The sequence below is a fragment of the Pinus tabuliformis genome, chromosome 1_1 (assembly GCF_031772625.1).
Source record: "Pinus tabuliformis cultivar Carrire ecotype Pingquan chromosome 1_1, CPIR1, whole genome shotgun sequence".
In the NCBI taxonomy this organism is placed as follows: domain Eukaryota; kingdom Viridiplantae; phylum Streptophyta; class Pinopsida; order Pinales; family Pinaceae; genus Pinus; species Pinus tabuliformis.
The window spans coordinates 940,322,133-940,335,733 of NC_142297.1; the positions used below are offsets into that span (position 1 = coordinate 940,322,133).

The 13,601-nt window shown below is 35.9% G+C and overlaps 1 pseudogene; it reads left to right on the top strand.

Moving 5' to 3' along the window:
* Nucleotides 1–5,578: 5,578 nt before the first annotated feature.
* On the top strand, nt 5,579–6,506 carry LOC149217572 (putative sugar phosphate/phosphate translocator At2g25520 pseudogene; annotated as a pseudogene).
* The last annotated feature ends 7,095 nt before the right edge of the window (nt 6,507–13,601 follow it).

Consider the following 13,601-nt stretch of genomic DNA (forward strand, 5'->3'; position numbering starts at 1 on the left):
ACAAGTAATTGTAATTGATTATTTATGTTTAAATAGTTTATTTATTTAATTTTTATTTTTTTTATTTTAAATTTGGTTTTAGTTAAATCTTTAATTTTCCTTTAGTTTTATTTATTATATTTTTTATTTTATTTCATAAATAGTTTTTTTAGGTTTTAATTAGATTTTAGTTTTAGTTTAATTGTTTTAATTTATTTTTTATTCTAGGTTTTAATTTTATTCACTCGTTTAGTTTTATTAATTAATGTTAGTTAACTTTAGTCTTAAAGTATTCTAATTTTAATTTAATTAAGATTAGATTGTTATTTATTTTTTTAAGTTTTCTTTAGTGTTGTGTAATTAGTTTTATGAATCTTCTCAAAAAGATTTGGAGTTGATACTTTATGATTTGAATGGCATTTGGAAAATAGAAGATTGCAAGTTAAAGATTAAGGAAAATTGAGGATTTGAAGTTTAAGCTAAGGAGAAAGAAAACAAACTCAAGGGACTATAAAAGAACATGAATACAAAGAGAAAAGGGGTTCTAGATCTAGAAAATATAGGGGAAAATTATACAAAGAGAGAAAGAAATTGTAAATTGCACTATCACAACAGAGAGATTCCTCTTCTATAGAATAAGGCGAGTTTTGAGTTTCTGAAAAGAGGAGGTTGTGCACTTTTGTAAAACCGATTATTGAAGAATTTCAATATCTCAAAGGATTGTACACAGCATTTTTGGAACTAAGAATAAGTTTACTTTTCATTGCATTATTGTATGAATTTGCAATCTTATTGTTAAATCCTTTATGTTAATAAAATTCTGATTTATTTTGGGTCCATTTCCATTTCTCTTACTCTCATCCCGTTTCCCAATATATTGTAGTCGTTTTCTGGTCAAACGTAGTCGTTCTTGTTCAAATATAGTCGTTGGATGATTTGCTCTCTTTATTTATCCTGCTGCCATGGTCTGGTTCTTCAACTTGTCCTGACGATGCACCACACTTGCTGGTTTGAAATGCATTGATGAATGAATTATGATGTGATTTTTGCGGAAAACTCTTTTTAAAAAACTTGATATAGATCATAGAAGCCTAAATTCAACAATACACAAGTAATTTGATTATTTATGTTTAAATAGTTTATTTATTTAATTTATAGTTTTTTTTATTTTAAATTTGGTTTTGGTTAAATCTTTAATTTTCCTTTAGTTTTATTTATTATATTTTTAATTTTATTTATAAGTAGTTTTTTTAAGGTTTTAATTAGATTTTAGTTTAATTGTTTTAATTTATTTTTTATTCTAGGTTAATCTTATTCACTCGTTTAGTTTTATTAATTAATTTTAGTTAACTTTAGTCTTAGAGTATTCTAATTTTAATTTAATTAAGATTAGATTGTTATTTTTATTTTTTAAGCTTTCTTTAGTGTTGTGTAATTAGTTTTATGAATTTTCCCAAATCTTTTTGGGTTGATACTTTATGATTTGAATGGCATTGGGAAAATAGAAGATTGCAAGTTAAAGATTAAGGAAAATGGAGGATTTGAAGCCTAAACTAAGGAGAAAGAAAACAAACTCGAGGGACTACAAAAGAACATGAATACAAAGAGAAAAGGGGTTCTAGATTTAGAAACTATAGGGGAAATTATACAAAGAGAGAGAGAATGTAAATTTCACTATCATAACAGAGAGATTCCTCTTCTATAGAATAAAGAGAGTTTTGAGTTTCTGAAAAGAGGAGGTTATGCACTTTTGTAACACTGATTATTGAAAAAAAGGATTCTACACAGCATTTTTGGAGCTAATAATAAGTTTACTTTTCATTGCATTATTGTATGAATTTGCAATCTTACCGTTAACTCCTTTATATTATTAAAATTCCGATTTATTTCTATCTAAATAGTATATATAATGGAGGCCAACATTATTGTTGATTTCTTGTTCTATACTATTTGATATTTGGTAAAGTTATATTTGCAGGTGTATATAGGTGTAAATCAGAATTCATTATTGGATTTGAAGCAACTTGAATAAATTTGTTGATAGGTATTTATCAATTTAACTCTTATTTTGGTTAAATTGTTATAATTATCATTGCATTAAATGAATTATTTCCTAATATATTGATATATCTTATTTCAAGTCCATTTATTCATTAGTGGGTTCAAGTATATGTATGAAGTTCTCCATTAATTATTTATTGAGATCACTCTTATTACATATTTGCATAAACCGCCACTAGTTATAATGACTATTTTTATAATTTGTTAGGCACACTTTAATCTTGAACTCAATTGCATACCTTTCCCCTTCTCCTTTTTCATCTTTCTCTTGATTGGGACAAGGATCTATATTATGTCAAGGTCGAGATATATTAGTTTTATTTTATTTTTTGCATGGTAGATTAGAATTGCATTTGCACTTAGGAATGCATTGTGGAAAATATCCTTTTGTTGGAGCAAATTTCCATGCGCTAACTGAGCCCTTGTTTCAACAAATGATTCCCTTTTTCAAGAAGATACAAGATGGTAACTCCTCTTCTTTCTGCTTGTGAGAGCAAGCAATATCATACATTAGTAGGCAGAAGGTAGATTTAGAGTTATATTTCTATATATAGATTAGTTTAGATTAAATTAACATTAGTGTAAATTAATTTTATGAAAATGGTAACTATACCCATTTAATCAATCGAAACCACTAGCCCAAACGGAAAAGATTTTAATTTGGGGCTTTGACTGGGTAGCTCCCCAATGTTGATGAGGTCATTTTTGGACATCAACATCTAGCCACCTCCAACGAAAATTTTGAGGAGTGATGAAGGCTGGCAAGAAGAAATGTTCATCATTAAATCCATATTACATGTGATTTATGAAAAAATACCAAACTCATATCCTTATTTCTCTACCTAATTGTAAAATATTTTTATATTCCTCTATCATCCTTGGAGGAGCTTAGCCCATTATCAAAAAAACAAGATTTCTAAGAAATAATTTTCATATTCTAAATAATCTCGTGTTGGTATTCCTATGTATATAACATTAGTTCAATGCAATATACCTCTCTATTTGCCCTGATTGTCTAAAACATTAATCTCCAAACCATTCCCTTTGAATAAGTGTGGTTAATTAAATTAAATAAGGTGCACTAATTACAATTGATAATTGAACAGGCAAAATGTATGGACTGTACTTAGATGAAAGTGGATATTTTATATAGCTTGGGAAGTTAAAATTTACATTGTGAGGGTTTTCCATTATGTCCTTGAGGCAAAGCAACATGACCTTGTCCATTTCTTCATCATCATTATATCCCAAAATAACTACCACTAGCAAAGCCATGTGTCAAACATCAAGCTTCAAAGTGTTGGTTTTAATAGGGAATTTTATTTCGGAAATACTTTCTAAATTTTTATAAACATACTTTGGTTAGCCTTCGTCTAATTTGCGAATTCTCATTGATATTCAAAATATTTCTTTACTTTATTAGTCCCTACCATCTGGCAATGGCATGGGACTATAGTAATCGATTTCAATGGCTTAACATTAGTTCGCCCAGAATATTTAGTAAGTTTTTAGGCGTCGATGTGCTATATCGTCCGTAGACCATATTCTAATTTTTTTGTGGTATTATTTAGCCTCTTCCCGGGGCGGAGGGGTGATAATATTATATTATTTTCGATTTGTGTTTTTCATATTTCGAAATTGTTTCAAACTATAGAGCTAGAATTAGTCTAGCAATATTAAATGCTAGCCCAGTTTGGAAATGGCAGGGAAGATAAAGTTTCCATAAGCCATTTCTTAATCGCTGAAGTTGCCATGTGTTCGTGCGGTGTGGCTGAAGTTGCCACATGTTAATGTGGTATCGTCTATGGAATGGGAGCTATCTTTGCATTATCCAGGGTACTTGCCTGCAGAGCCTTCCTTCTTAACTAGTAACCCAGGTTCCAGGGTAGAAGAGAGCTGTGAAGCAGAAGCAGCACAATAGGAAGAGCTATGAAGCAATGAGAGCTATCTTTGCATTATCCAGGGTACTTTCCTGCAGAACCTTCCTTCTTAGAGCCTTCCTTCTTAACCAGTAACCCAAGTTGCAGAGCCTTCCTTCTTAACCAGTAACCCAGGTTCCAGGGCAGAAGAGAGCTGTGAAGCAGAAGCAGCACAATAGGGAGAGCTATGAAGCAACACAATAAACTGTGTCAACAATTGCTACAAACTGCAAACTGCAAACAACTTAGCCTACCTTGCTATCACTTATAATCTGGACCTATGATTTTGGAAGGAAACTCAAGAAACTCACCCACCATTTTTGGGTTGCCAGAGGACGAAAGGGTCTTTCTGATGGGCCAACAACTCTTTGATATGAATCTTCGGATATCTTCTTCTTTCCAACTTGCCGACAGCTTGGTCTCCATCCTGTCTCGAGTCTGCTTGGCGTTAACACATCCCTAGTCTTCTTCATGATTGAACCGGGCTCTGAGTCGGAAGTTGCTTGGACTTAACACATCTCTGGTCTTCTTTATGACTGTACCGCGACCCAAAGTCTTGGGCTCTGAATCGGAAGTTGCAGCAAAGAACTTGGTGGGTGGCGTGGAATTGGGAGTTAGGAAGATCTAATTTCTATGGCAAGGTCTACTAGTTAGCGATACAAAAATTTGGCCTATCTATATACCGAGTAGGGGTAACAGCACGGCTATTAGGTTGCCTGCTCTCTAGAATTTATATTGTGAAATTGTTTTTGTCCATACTTCTTCGGAGTGATAAGATCTAAGGAACTGCTTAACCATTTCAAGGGGCTTCAATGGCGGGATCTTTTTCCACCCGCATAGGCATAGCCCTACGCTTCCAGGACACTTCTATTTCTGGTAAAGCCTAGAATGGTCACATAAGAAACTACTATTCGAGGTATGTACTCAAAATGAGTCTGCACCTATAGCCTATTCAAGTTGATATAATAGCATTTCTATATTCTAATCTTACCTTAGTTATATTCAAGTAGCAGCTCCTGTTTGTGTTTGTGTGGATTGACTAGAAGTATCCTACCCAGACTGACCAAGCCTGCTCTGGTGACTACATGCACGATTCCAGGAAGCTCAAATGATCAACAATTTTGAAAGCTTGAGGCCAAATTCCACCTCTAGTCGTAGTTGGAATGGCGCCAAGAAAGGCAGGCGTGTCTTCTTCCTCCTTAAAGCCCCCACAATGATCCTCTGTAGCTAACTAGAATGAATCTTCTTCCGCAGGAAAGAAGAAGGAAAGCAACTGCAGTGAAATACTGTGTTTGGTTGCTGAATTTCTCTAAAGGCACTAGTTCTTTAGCTATACCTCTAGTGGTGAGCCCGGTTAGATTTCCCAGTCCATCCTCTAAAAAACTATGTGTTTGTGTTTGGAAATTGATTTTCTTCATGGCAATCGTTCTCTAGTTACACCTCTCAGTGAGGTATGAGGCACATGTAGCACATGCAAATGCAAATTTTATAAATTACAGCTACCACATAGCACATTAATCATCCTACACAAAATGTTATGTGGGACCTACCATGAAGGCCTTGTGTCTCATCGTTCCATTTATCAAAACTCTGCCATCCTTAACCTCAGCCTTGTTCATTCCTCAGCCTCATGCCCTCCTTAACCTCGGTCTTGTTCATTCCTACCTTGGCCTTGTTCTTATACAGATGCTTAAGGCCCTCATGCCTGTTGCAGTGTATTCCATTGGAGTTTTGTTGGGAAAGGAGTGTTTCAGTTCAAAGACTATGGGCAACATGGTTGGAATCTCTTTAGGGGTTGCCATTGCTGCATATGGGGAAGCCCAGTTCAATTCCAGGGGTGTCATGTTGCAATTGGGTGCTGTGGTTTTTGAGGCAACACGGTTAGTCTTGATTCAAATACTTCTGACCGCTAAGGGGATTAGTCTGAATCCAATAACATCACTGTACTATGTTGCCCCTTGCTGTTTTGTATTCCTGTCAATCCCTTGGGCAATAATTGAGTTCCTGGTTCTAGCAGCCTCTTCTTCATTTTATCTGGATGTGAGGCTTTTTAGTGCCAACTGTGCATGTGCATTTCTGCTGAACTTGGCATTTTTTCTTTTGGTTGGTAAGACATCGGCCCTTACAATGAACATTGCAGGTGTTGTCAAGGACTGGCTCCTGATTGCCTTATCATGGTCTGTTATAAAGGACAGAGTGACTGGTATTAATCTGTTAGGGTATGGCTTGGCTTTCTTGGGGGTTTGCTTCTACAATCATTTGAAATTGCAGTCACTTAAGGTAAAGGAGGCTCGGAAGAAGGTCTTAGATGGAGATGAAGATCCGAGTAGGTTACTTGGACAAAACCCAGATATCGAAGGCAAGAACAAGAATGATGCCAATGTCTAGATTACGCAGGAAGGGTTGTTGATCTTGTTCTCACAACAGCACAACACAGTCTGCAGTATGACTCAAGCACACAGAATTTACAGATACTCTATCTGCACAAACAAGTTCGAGTATGTTGTAATATTATGTCTTCTTGTCCAGCAAATTTCCATCAAATAAAATGTCATTTAGTATCTAAAAATTGTATTGCAAGATAGTAACACAACAATACATAATGTATTCCAGCGCCACAGCCCCCTTTCCATCTCCATATACTGCCTCATCTCCAAGGCTTAGGAATCATGTACATGGATCACATTCCCATTCACCACCCACCCACATAGAGATAAATCAAACAGATCCACGACCACCATCAGCTTCTGCTTCTCTGAAATCACATTCTCGTCCATCAACATCTCCTTTGCCTTTAGAGTCATCATCTTCTTTGCCTTCAGAGTCATCATCTTCAGGTACGCCCAATATTGCAATACCACCTTTTGTTACACCCATTTCTTCTACCTCCCCTCTTGTAGTTGCATCAATATCTTCCACTTCACCCCCTTCTTGCACCTCGTCCTCCCCTTCACCTATTTCCCAACCCTCCTCTTCACAGCCTCCCATAATTGGCCCTTCACATTCTTCATTACCACCACCACTAGTCCCTTCTCTATCAGTTCCACCTAGCATCGTCATGCCTACCTCTGTAAAAGTGTCATCTCCCCTTCCCCATGTGCAGATTACATCCCTCCTCCCAGTTGTTCCAAATCCTCATGCTTCGTCGAAACCTCCTACTCCATCTACCATTTTTAGGCATCCGCGCCCATCTGCTTCATCTATCCCTGATTCCCCAGTTCAAACACCCCATCATATTCCCTTTGCCAAACCTTTTATACCACCCCCAAAGCCTTTGTTTCCATCCTCAAAACCCCCTTTAGGATTGTCTTTTCCACCAGCGGAGCCTTCAGTGAAATCTACACCAAAATCAGATAAGCCCCCTGGCGGCATTCGTTCTAGCCCTGCAATCTTTGCACTAGCGGTTGCTGATATAATAAATTTTTTTTGTGATTGGTTTCATAGTCTGGTCCATAAAGAGGAAGAGGAGAATTCACCATGGAGATAATTACTTTTGGCTTTTTTCCGGAAGCTCCTCTTATAAAGTAGCTATCTTTTCAATGCTTTTAACAGCCAGTTCTAAAAAACTTTAATTCTAATTGTTGATTCTCATATTTGTGGTGCTCATTTTGGTACGTTCAGTAGAGTAATTTTGTCTTAAATAATTCTGTGCATGGTCATGATATGCATAATCAAGAGATGTAGGCAATCTAAAATATTCCTTACAAGTTTGAATAACAAGGACACATGTGATATATTTTATGCACAAGGTTTTGGATTAAGAAGGCTATTCCAATCTTATTGAGTTGATTTCTTCTATATGTATATAATATATATGCATCTATGGCCCAGTCTAAATAGCTAACTGAGCTGGCCAATGAATGACTTTTGTCCTTCACAGGTCAATCATCAAGCAAACCGTCCCAACCACCCCAAACTCCAGTTAGAGATTATCAAAATGGCTATGAGGGTTACATCAATTCTATTGCAGGAGGCACACTTGGTGTCCCGCAGATCATGAATGCCTCATCGAGGTATTGGTGTGGCAATTTGAAATTCATTTTCAGCTATGAACAATTGGCAATAGCAACAAATGGGTTCTCTACTGAAAATCAATTAGCAGAAGGTGGTTTTGGTTGGGTATACAAAGGGCAGCTACCAGATGGACAAGTGGTTGCAGTAAAACAACTCAAAGTGGGAGTTGGACAAGGGGAACTTGAGTTTCAAGCTGAAGTGGAGATCATTGGTAGGTTCCATCATCGGAATCTGGTTTCTCTTGTTGGATATTGCATTACTGATAGTCGGCGACTTCTTATTTATGAATATGTTCCGAATGGGAGCCTTGAACGACATCTCCATGGTAGGGATGACTTCATTGGTTCTCATAAAAAAAATTAAAATAATTGCCTCATAAATTCCTTCAAATTGAACAATTCAAAAGAATTGTGTAGGCGCATGTTGCTTTGGTATGCTGAAAGTTTGGATCTGAAGGTATCATTTGGTTTTTCATTTCATTTCAAAAACTAAGCATTTATGATATAGAAGGTAAACACAGTTATAGTAAAAACTTCCGAACTACACCAATTGGACTGTAACTTCGATAGCCTTATTTGCACCCAATCCAGAATTAACTACTCACAGGACCTGAATGTGCACTGTTGTTTAAAACTTTTCCAGAGCTCATTCTGGAATTCATCGATAACTTCACTTCAGTGAGTTAGCAAAAGGTGTAGCCTCTGAAGCATTTTTTAATCACTGTCTGCCAGGTTAATGATATTACTTATAATGCCATGAGCTGTCATTTGCAGCATTAACCATTGTTATCATTCTAGACCAAAAGACTGAAATTCATGCTGGTAGTTGGCACTAGTTTGATGTCATTCAATATGTTCTTGTTGGTGTTTGCTTGAGAATGACTCCATCATCATGCAGCGTGCTTGAGCTTCTAGTTTTTAATGACTTGCTTGAGTTAATTTGTTCCTAGCCTATTTTCAGGATCTGTAAGTGTCCTCTATCTATTCTGATTAGCTTGACTAAGCAGTGACAATGGCAAACTAAAGCTATATTTTATAACCTCCCTACAGTGAGTTAGCAAAAGCCGTAGCTTCTGAAGCATTCCTTAATTACTGTCTACCAGATAGATGATGTTACTTTTGATGCCATCAACTGTCATTTGTAACAGTAACCATTGTTATCATTTTAGGCTAAAAGACTGAAAATTTATGCTGGTAGTTGGGAGTAGTTTGATTTCATTCAATATTTCCCTGTTGGTGTTTCATGCTGGTAGTTGGGAGTTAATTTGTTTTCAACCTATTTTCAGGGCCCAGAAGTGTACTCTAGAGTCTATCTATTCTGAGTAGCTTGACTAAGCAGTGAAAAGAGAACAAAAACTGTGTCAATTTTAGGTCAATGGGAGACACTTGAAAGTTTGTTCAATGAAGCACTGGCAATAAAAAAAGGTGTAATTGCTATTATTCTGTCACTTTCCAGTCCTTTGTATCAATGGGCTTGAAATTGACAGTTCTATTCTTAACAATTATGAACTGTGCAAAATTGCAAATGGATAACAGTATTCCTGAATCCAACGTGGAGTGCCTCATTTTGAGAATTTGCTCCTTGATATTGCTCAAATCTATATGCAGTATTCAGAGCAGATTTAATCACGCTCCAGTCTTAATGGCAGAAAGCCCTCTGCAAGCCAAGAAATAAAAATAATTAATGTCTGTTCTAACTTCTAAGCCTTAAGTTATTTTCATTAGGAACAAGAAATCTCACTGGAAGATGAATTTGAGAGAACCGACAGATATCTGCAGCAACTTCATATTTGTAGTACTCAATTTTAGTAAGGAATTTATCTTGTAGACTTATTTCAACTTATCTATTCATTTACAGTCTTACTGTATTCAGCTGCAATATTGGATTCATTGCAGTAAGAAATTCTTAAGGGCTAATATTCAGTTATCTCTCTCTATGCGATCAGTTCTTGCCCCATAGGCTACAGACACGGGACATTTAGCTACTTCAAAATTATTGAGCAATCAGTTATATTGAATTTCCTATTTTAATCTACTTCTTGTAATTTGAGATCCATTTAGATTGTAATATGATCATCTTACATTGTTTTTCAAAGTTGAATGGTTTTTACCTATTGTTCTTTTTGCAGTTTACCATATATTCATTTGCAAATCGCTCTCTATTTCTGATTTTGCTCACAGCTGCTCCTGTTGAATGTAAGTTGGATTTCTGTTGTCACTAAGTCCTTACAATTCAGGTTAACAGAGTATTCGTACAAGTGACAGTATCGAAACTTCAATTTGCTTAGGCATTCAATGGGTTTTGGCAATTTCCACTTTCAGTCAAGTTTCAGGCCAAGCTTATACTGATTACCCATTTCAGGATTGAGCTGGAGACACATAGAAAGTCTCAGGGATCTTAACCAAGTCTCACAACACTGCTCGAAACTTGTTGTGCAGTGGTGGTCCAAACCAAGCCAGCAGCATCATGGCAAAAATATCATTCCCAAAAAACTGTTGATAGGGTAGAATATTGCACCTTCTTCTTGACAAATAGAATATTCAGCAGAGTTGGAGTTATCAATTCGTATAGGTTGCTTGGCAGATCTTTCACATGTATCTGATTTCTAGTGATTTTACATGGTAAGTGAAATTAGTTGTTGACTTGTCTCTTCTAGAAGTCAGACATGCACTAAAAAGTATCCATGAAGCACTGAGGTTGTTTGTGTGTTGGGGGAGAAGATTTTTATAGCCATGACAATCTCGAAAATACCTATGCACAATCACTATGGCTGAAGACGAACTGCGGGATCAACTTGAATGAACCAGTATCTTCCTCTTCTCATCTGCACTAAAGGCAGGAATGTGGGTTGTTTATCGGCCTTATCTCCCGGCGAGCTTGAAGTTATTGTATCTGGATGCCTATTTTACTGGTCTTGGAATTGGTTGTCTATATCATGTACAAGCCTCTCAGCGTGTTTGAAAAACTGACTGTTTTGGTTGTCTATATCTGTACAAGTCTCTCAGCATGTTTGAAACTTTTTGCATTGGCAGGGACTTGCTGCTTCGCAGCCCTCCTTGTTTGATACTAGAAACCCTAACTTTTTTTCTCAAACTTCAAGTGTTATTTGAATAAAGACTTTAGAGCTAAAGGGATAAACTATACTCTTGCTTTCATGATCATAATGGTTATCCAAAAACATTATAGTATCAAGATTATGATGGGTTGGGGGTAGGATATCTTTAACCGAACCTGAACTTAAAAATAAGAATTCCTTAGTCCCTATTTGAAATTTGGCTCCAAATCTACTTTTAAGTTCACTTATATTGAGATTACTAACTTGGGTATCCACAATTCCTACTAGATTATTTATTAAAACCACACCTGGAGGTCCCAAAGTTGCTTTCATTGTTACAAGGGTGATTTTAACATTTGTTATGATAAACAAAACAAAAAAAATCGTAGAATAAAGGATATTGTCACTTATCTAAGATTTTATGAAGTTAATGGCGTCGTTATACCAGCGTTGTCAAGCAAATTCCTTTGGGGTGGCAGAGCAATTACTTAGTAAAATAAAGAATGATGAAAAAGATTTGTAAGGCGCACAACCAATGTTATAATAATGTGTAGTTACTTCATTAACAGCAGTAATTAACAATTTTAATATGATAGGACTTACCTAGGTTGGCAGTCATTGCAAATTTTGGTTGACCCCGCTTGTTAATTCGTAAGTGTTCTAAATCCATGATCTTTTGTATAGCCATAAATTCAAAATATGGTGGGCATCATAATTATAAGGTAGAAAATCTCCATTTTTTACTGTGTAGCTTCCCACCCGATGTGTACAACAGTCATAGATTGTGGTCAATGCTCACCACACGGTCCATCAAATGTGCAACTCATTGTTAATGATTGCATATTGTTACCCATTGTGAATATCAACCATTGCTGAAAACTAATGAGGATCATATGGTACATCGGATGTGCATGTGGTCGTTAACTTCTGCTAAGTTTGGTTTCCAATACGATATGAGAGCCATCAATTTTTAGGTGTTGATTACCATTAGATCGATCATATCATTTTTAACCTATCCCCTATTGATGATCAAATATGGCTTTTCATCCATTGGATTAATGTAAACATGTCTATCATACTTTTGGTCAATAGGTTTTAAATAATTTGCTTGATTCAATTGTTCATACTTTTGTTGTTTGAAATCATTGGTGATGGAAGTTTAATGGAAAGGTTAGGAAAGTTTCGCCCACCATGAATTGCTAATTGTGTGGTATATTATCATGTTCACTAGTGAGGTTTTTTTCTTTTTTCTTGGAAAATAATTATTTTTTGAAACTCATAACTACAGCATCATAATAAAATTTAGGATTATGATTACATATCACAATAAAGAAAATGAAAATTCAAACTCACCCATCTATTAAAAATGGGCTACATCATCTAGCTTTCAATGGGGATGGTTTCTACCCCTGAGAAGCTAAGAATGTAGACTAGGTGCCTTGTCAGTGGGAAAATGGAGTTAGAAATTTCCCAAACGACGACAATGAATGTTGGTCAAATCATGTGTGTTATTAATTCATGTTCATACAATTTATTCACTTTTCTTGAAATCTACATGACCTCCAAGTCAAATCTGCTTTGTCATGCAACAGAGGTTACACATGTTAAATATATTGGTTCATTTGATCATATTTTTCATAATCTTTCTCTTATTTGAAAACATACTCGAGTGAGTCTATTAGTAATAATTTGAATATGGATAAAGGAAAGTGGAAGGCAAAAGCAAGCCCATCTGGTGCTAACACCTTGAGAACCAATAAGAAAGCAAGAGAGACTTTGTCGTTGAAAGTAGATAGGATTTTACAGAATCACGCTAAAATCAGGGCAAAGATGAAAGTGGTCTATGAATAGTTAATGGAATTGTAAGTGGCTTTCCATACTGAATGCCCCTCACATGTTTCTAACAAAATTGCTTCTAATGTAGTTGTAGACCATAAAGTAGCTTCTAACAATACTTATGATAATGTGATATACATTTTTGACTAATTACGCATTGTAATTCAAATGACTGAGTGTTTTTGTCTTAAGTTCCACTAGCATATGGTTTTTGGATTGAAAGCTTATGTAGCTTTAAATGTAATAATTTTTTGATGAGCATTCTCCTTTGATCATTCCTAAAATTTAGTTACAAACTCTATCGTGTTTATATACATAAAATATTTATGTGTGCAAAATTTGTCTCCTTATCATAAGGATTAAAATGAGGTGAAATCTACAATATGATACTTTGATTCAAATTGTAAAATAAGTGTGTGTGTGTGTGTGTGAAGAATGGATCGATAAGTAAGATAATTCTTTAATAAGTGGCCACTTACAATGGGTATAATAATTTACACATAAAAAATATTCAATGAGGACAAGGTTAACGGCTGCTCCTCTGTCGTGTGCGCGAGCCCTCTGCTGCATTCCCCCTGTGATCTTTGCGCCTACTTGGGTGTTGGCCTCCGACCATGGCCCCCTCGGATCCGCCTCTGGAGGGGGTCGACTCTCAGCGAGCTTTCTCGAAACTGGTGAAATCCTTACCTCCGCAGTGCCCCAGGCCTGCTCTGTCAAGATTTGTCAAGAAGCTAGAT